General features: G+C 47.7%; 1 protein-coding gene across 1 annotated transcript in view; it reads right to left on the reverse strand.

Moving 5' to 3' along the window:
• The window catches only part of RAP1A (RAP1A, member of RAS oncogene family), a 92604-nt gene extending 89372 nt beyond the window's left edge, over positions 1–3232 (reverse strand). The window contains exon 1 of the mRNA XM_081865067.1: positions 3053–3232. The gene's annotated coding sequence lies outside the window, so the exon portion shown is untranslated. The remainder of the gene's footprint in view (positions 1–3052) is intronic.
• Between the last annotated feature and the right edge of the window lie 2768 nt (positions 3233–6000).

Consider the following 6000-nt stretch of genomic DNA (forward strand, 5'->3'; position numbering starts at 1 on the left):
TGCATCTGGAAATTTTCCACACTCTTTCTAGCAAGCAAGCTAACATCTAATGGTACATGAATAATACCTCAGGGATTACTAATGTAGTAAGTCAACTGTTTTGAAAGTTTTGCAGTCACACATAATATAACACAGACATTGCACAATGTATGTAGGATGGTTAGATATTCAGAAATTGAAACACAATATGCCAAGTAATCTACATGCCAAAGTTATCTATAATAACTTAAAGTCCTTTTAAAATTCACACAAGTCAGATATCAACCACCACCAAGGACTCTTAAATGCACGCAGGCTTGGATGGCATGAGCCTACCATTCAGGAAGGAAGTGATGTATATCGAACAAAATTGCTCACTCCACGCTACATTGAAATAGAAGACTGGCACCAAAAGGAGACAACATGACCACTCTCACTTCCTCACACCCCACCCGTGACATTTTGCAAATAGTAACAATATATCCCAAAAGGAAACACAATATACTCTTTCAAAATAGGAAGTACTACAGACAGGCAACTGCATTAATGACAGGAGAGGCTCATCCGCCCCCCAAAAGAAACCTTGCTCACTGATGTCACCCGGGGGGGGGCAGCATAAGACCAGTCTGTTGCAACACTGCCAAGTTTGATAATTCAGTAGTACTGCCAACTACAGAAGCCACTGGCAACTCAAAACTTTAATACGCGGGTCAGAGCAGCCTGCAAAGTTGCCTCAAGTTCCCCACTAATCTTTATGTCAGTGCTATGAAGGGATAAAAAGAGAGAAAACACACACTTAATTTAGTCAGCTTTCAAAAACAACAAAATACACTCTGTCCTCACAATTGTTCTACTCCACACCAGGATGCTAAGGTGAGATGGCGTTCCAGGCACTGCATCTACAATACTAAGACTGTGGTGCCATGACTAAACTGGGCAGACAAAGTCACCTTAGGAAGCACTGTGGAAAGAAACACTATTAACCAGCAGCCCAAGTTCCTGGAAAACAGAAATTCCTATTCCAAATGATTTCTACTGAACCCACTTACTACTCTCACTATGCGGAAAGAGGCCAGGCATGCTCTGATGATACCTTTTGGATGGTGCCAGTGGCAACAACACGAGGCATCACAAGTCCCTCCCTGCGCCATTTTGATTTACCCGTCCATCAAAAAGACTTTCCTGCCAGTGCTTGGCCACTTTTTAATTTCCGAAGCTATGCTTTGCAACTTGTGCTTGTGCTTGTGCTTGTGCTTCCCAGCACAAACTTGAAACCAAGTTTCATTTTAAAAATCTTGAAACCAAGTTTCATTTTAAAAATCAAAAATCACTGGGACAGAGGGGAGGTGTGTGTGTGAGAGAGAGAGAAGCAGAGAGAGAACGGCTACTGCTAGCGAAAAAGAGGGGTGACACTTTTTTAAAAAAGAAAATTAATCTGGAAGCAGCCAAAAGCATTGTCATAAAGTCAAGGGATGTATTCTGACCCAAACTGGGACCCTCAGCAAAAACACAATTACACAGCAGAAGACAAGACCTACCTCCTCAGGAACTCAGCAGCAGAATGGCAGCAACAGGATGAACCCTGCAAGCAGTACAGAGAAGCCAAGCTGCCGGGGATCTTCCCACCAACCACAACAACCCAAAACAGAGAAGTACAGTGTCTCTGGCACCGTTTCTTTCCCTGATATCCTGTTGCATGGGAAACTGTGGGGAAATCCTGTATTTTACTTCCCTATTACTGGCACAAGCAAGAAACTTAAGTCCAAGTGGAGTGTGCTGGGGAGGGGAGGGGGCGCAACACTGGCCACAAGTTAACAATGTGCCATTCTAGGCATTGCCTGCCAATGATTTGCCTTTCCCCAATGCAGAGTGCACCAAAGCAACCTTGTGGGAGGGTCACCAAGATGTTAGTTTTGGAGACACAGGTTAATAAGCATGTTCCGCTTATTATACTGGGGGTGGAAGTAAAGAGCAGGTCCCAGAGTTCAGATCCTATTGGTTAAACTCCCTTATATCGCCTCTCCCCTCCCCCAGAAAATGTTGATATACACCACAAGAGGTTCTGTGAACAGAAGGAGTGACCACCATGTCCAGCCAAAGACATCAAAATAGTAATCAGAAGGCGTAAGGAACATTTGCCTGCCTGGCAGCCACTCCCAACAGAGATGCCTTAGAAGGAAGGAAGGATTCCATTTTATGTACGCCCTACAAAGAAAAACCCCACCATTCAACTAGCCCTGGTAGAGGAAGCAAGCCACCCCCCCTCCCATCACATACATGCATCCACATCAACCATAACAGGAGCTCCTAGCACAACACACCCCTTTCTCGATGGAGCAGCCTGGGTTCTCCTGCTTCCAGGATGCATTTGGGACACCCTCCCCCGCCTAAATAGCAGCTATCCTTCATTAACCGACGGGCAGAGCAACCCAATCATACAAAGGGGGGGGGGATTCCTCCAGAGGCAAGTCTTAAAAAAACTGCGCAGGGGAGGGGGTGTCAAAGAAGAAACGTGTCTCTGTACTGTCAAAATCGCACAAAACCACCCCCCCTCCCACCCTCAACATACAATCTGGGGTCCTGACTCCTGTCACCCTTTGGTACCCTGGGTGAGTCAGGAACCCCCCCCTCTGCAATCTCCCCCCCCCGCCTCGCCCCGCCAAGCACACACACGTCCCCTGCCTGCACTCCGGCCAGGCACTTCTCTGGCCGGGCTCCAGCCTGGCTGTCAAGGCTTCTCTCCTTTTCCTGGCCGGGTGCAAGACCTCGCCACCCGCTTCCCCGTCCCCTCCAACCTTCCTGGGGGGGGGGGGTGAAGCGGGGAGACGCTTCGGCTGCTTTCCTTACCCCGGAGGGAGCACACCCTGACCCCTCCCTGCCGGGCCCTGAGCCAAGGGGAAGCAGCAGGGCCCCTCGGCCTGGCGGCGGGAGGGAGGGAGGGAGGGAGGGAGGGAGGCGAGCCGGCCCCGCACTGGGCCGGGAGGGAGGGAGGGACCGGGAGACCGAGCGAGCCGCCGCCTCTGCGGCCGCAGCAGCGGCGCCCCGGCTGCCCCTTCCTGCGCACCTTCCTCACCCCGTCGCCGCTGCCTGCCGGGGCGAGCCAAGCCGGCCGCCCGCTCGCTCGCTTCCGTCCTTCTTTCCTTCCTTCCTTCCTCCGGCTCTCCGCTCGCTGCCTGCCTGCCTGCCTGCCTTGCTGGGCTTGAGGCGCGGCAGCTCCAGTGCGCGGCGGCGGCGGCGGCGGCGGCGGCGGCAGCTCATCCGCTCCGCCCCCCTTCCCTCCCTTCGCTTCCCCTCCTCGGGCTCGGGGAGGAGCCGCCGCGCCGGCGGAGGAGGAGCGAAAGCGGCGGAGGGGCGGAGCAGCGCGCTCGGCCGGGCAGGAGGGGTCGAAGCGCCCGCGCGAACCTTGCGCCACTTTCGTTTTGGAGGGGCGCGAGTGATGAAGTCTCCCAGACTAGAGGAGATTCAGTGCCGGATTTACGTACAGTATAAGTTAAACAAGCAATAGCAAATTTAAAGGGGGGGGGGACCTGGATTTACCTTTCCAAAATATAAGATAAAAAACAAATAAAACCTACATACAGCAACAGTGTTTTGTGTTGTGTAGGCTCCTATGATGTAAGTAATGGGCCCCCAATCATTTTAAAGTTGGAGCTTGATAATTATTTCACTATTAATATACTTCTATTTTAATTGTATTTCAGTTCAACAATTACTTTGCTAAAATACATATTTTGTTCCATGCAAATGGCTTTAGATACCTATTAGGTCCTTAAATTACCATATAGCATATATTCAACACAAAAAAGCCACAATTTGTTGTTGACAAAGGACAGCTGGACATATAAAGGGCTCCATTATCTTCAGTAGCTTAGGGCCTCATTTATATAGATATAATACATCTATTTATATAGATATAATACATGCACAAAAAGGGATGCGGGTGGCACTGTGGGTTAAACCACAGAGCCTAGAACTTGCTGATCAGAAGGTCGGCGGTTCGAATTCCTGCGACGGGGTGAGCTCCCGTTGCTCGGTCCCTGCTCCTGCCAACCTAGCAGTTCGAAAGCATGTCAAAGTGCAAGTAGATAAATAGGTACCGCTCCGTCGGCAAAGTAAACGGCGTTTCCGTGCACTGCTCTGGTTCGCCAGAAGCAGCTTAGTCATGCTGGCCACATGACCCGGAAGCTGTCTGTGGACAAACACCGGCTCCCTCGGCCCATAGAGCGAGATGAGCACTGCAACCCCAGAGCCGGTCACGACTGGACCTAATGGTCAGGGGTACCTTTACCTTTACTTTTAATACATGCACATGCCCTTATGAAAGAGGGGAGGGGGCTGCTAGTTTTAAATGCTTCATACCAGCAAGTAAAATTAGCAGGAAGAAGGCTAGGTTAGGGGGGTGGGGAAATATTCCTGTGTGCTTAAAGAGTTAAAAAAGAAGACAGCATTCAAGAAAGGGGTGATGTGGTCACCATGTAGATGTTGCTTCTGTACTATTTATTTATTTCTGACTACATTTGATTAGGATTTATAAAGAGAAATGCAAAGCTTACTGATAAAATGTCTTTTTTGTCCAAAACTATAAAAAAATCAAATACAATAAAAACATAGGGGGGAAGAGAGAAAAAGAAAAGCAGGAAAAATAGAGAGAGGAAAAAGATTAAGAAGAAGAAATTGGCAAGAGATTTTAAGAGAGTGAGAGAAAGTACCGTATTCTGTACTATTTACACAATCATTTAGGGTTTGCCCAATCTGTAACAAGCCAAACATTCGCTGTCTATGTTACAGGGGAGCAGAAGTCACAACGCACAGTACCAAGGCTTGGGTTCACCCCGACGCAAAGCCAAAATAGGCATCTCTGACACCATGTGCAGGACTGAGCATAGATCAACTGCTTGTGAGCATCACGGCTGACTGGGAACCAGAGCTGAAACGCTTGTGTGAAACTGAATGAGCCTACCTTTCCCCAAGCGATTCCTGGCCTCTTCTCCACTGTAAATTTGTGAGTCATCCTAAGACTGTACATGCTATATCTTTTAAAGCACATCTGAAGCGCATTCTTTCCCTCAAAGAATTCTGGGCACTGTAGTTTACCCCTTGCAGTTACATTTTCCAGCACCCCTTAGCAAACTACAATGCCCAGAATTCTTTGAGGGAAAGAATGTGTTTTAAAGGTACAGTGTGTCCACAAGCCTTGGTGTGATGTTTGTCACATGGTTTGTCCTTGCAGGATTTGTTTTTCTTTAACAAATAGCCTGCAGGGGGGAGGAGAGCCAGATTGGGGCTGGCAGAGTAGTGTGGGAACATTAACCCTTTCCCCAGCCTTAGAAGAAAGTATCCTATTGATGCCAATGGGATCTCTTCTCTAATTGCAAATAGACTCTATGCTGGGAGGTGTGAGATTATTCTGATTGTGACCATTGACCCCCCCTTCCCCCCGCCCACGGTCTGGCTCACCCCACCCATGTGTGCCAGCAATTTGTTTAAAAAAGATTTATGTCTACTTTGGTCCTCTAGAACAGGCAAGCTTCAGTGAAATGTTGAGCTTTGTTTTAAACTGAGGGCTGTTTGATTATTATTTTTTGTCAGTTAAACATCATTTCTTCCACGACTTGCAGTATTATTAAGTGTGTTCCTATTGCTAAGGGTTCCAGCTACCAAAACTGTCAAAGTCAGTTCCACAATACATAACAGGCAGCCTTCCAAACTGCATCCTGAATTTGAACTGCAGGCTTACATAATAATTGCAATGGACAGATAAATGTGATCAGGCCAGTGTGCATGGAGAAATATAACCTGTGATTATTAGCCATGAGACTTGTGTTTCTCATTGGAAATGTCTGACACATGTTCAGGGAAGTTTTTAACGTGTGATATTTTATTGTATTTTTGCTTTTTATGGAAGCCGCCCAGAGTGGCTGGGGAGACCCAGCCAGATGGGCGGGGTATAAATAAATTATTATTATTATTATTATTATTATTATTATTATTATACAGACAACTTTTTTGATGCAAACAGTA

This window comes from Podarcis erhardii, assembly GCF_964252035.2.
Source record: "Podarcis erhardii genome assembly, chromosome: 6".
In the NCBI taxonomy this organism is placed as follows: domain Eukaryota; kingdom Metazoa; phylum Chordata; class Lepidosauria; order Squamata; family Lacertidae; genus Podarcis; species Podarcis erhardii.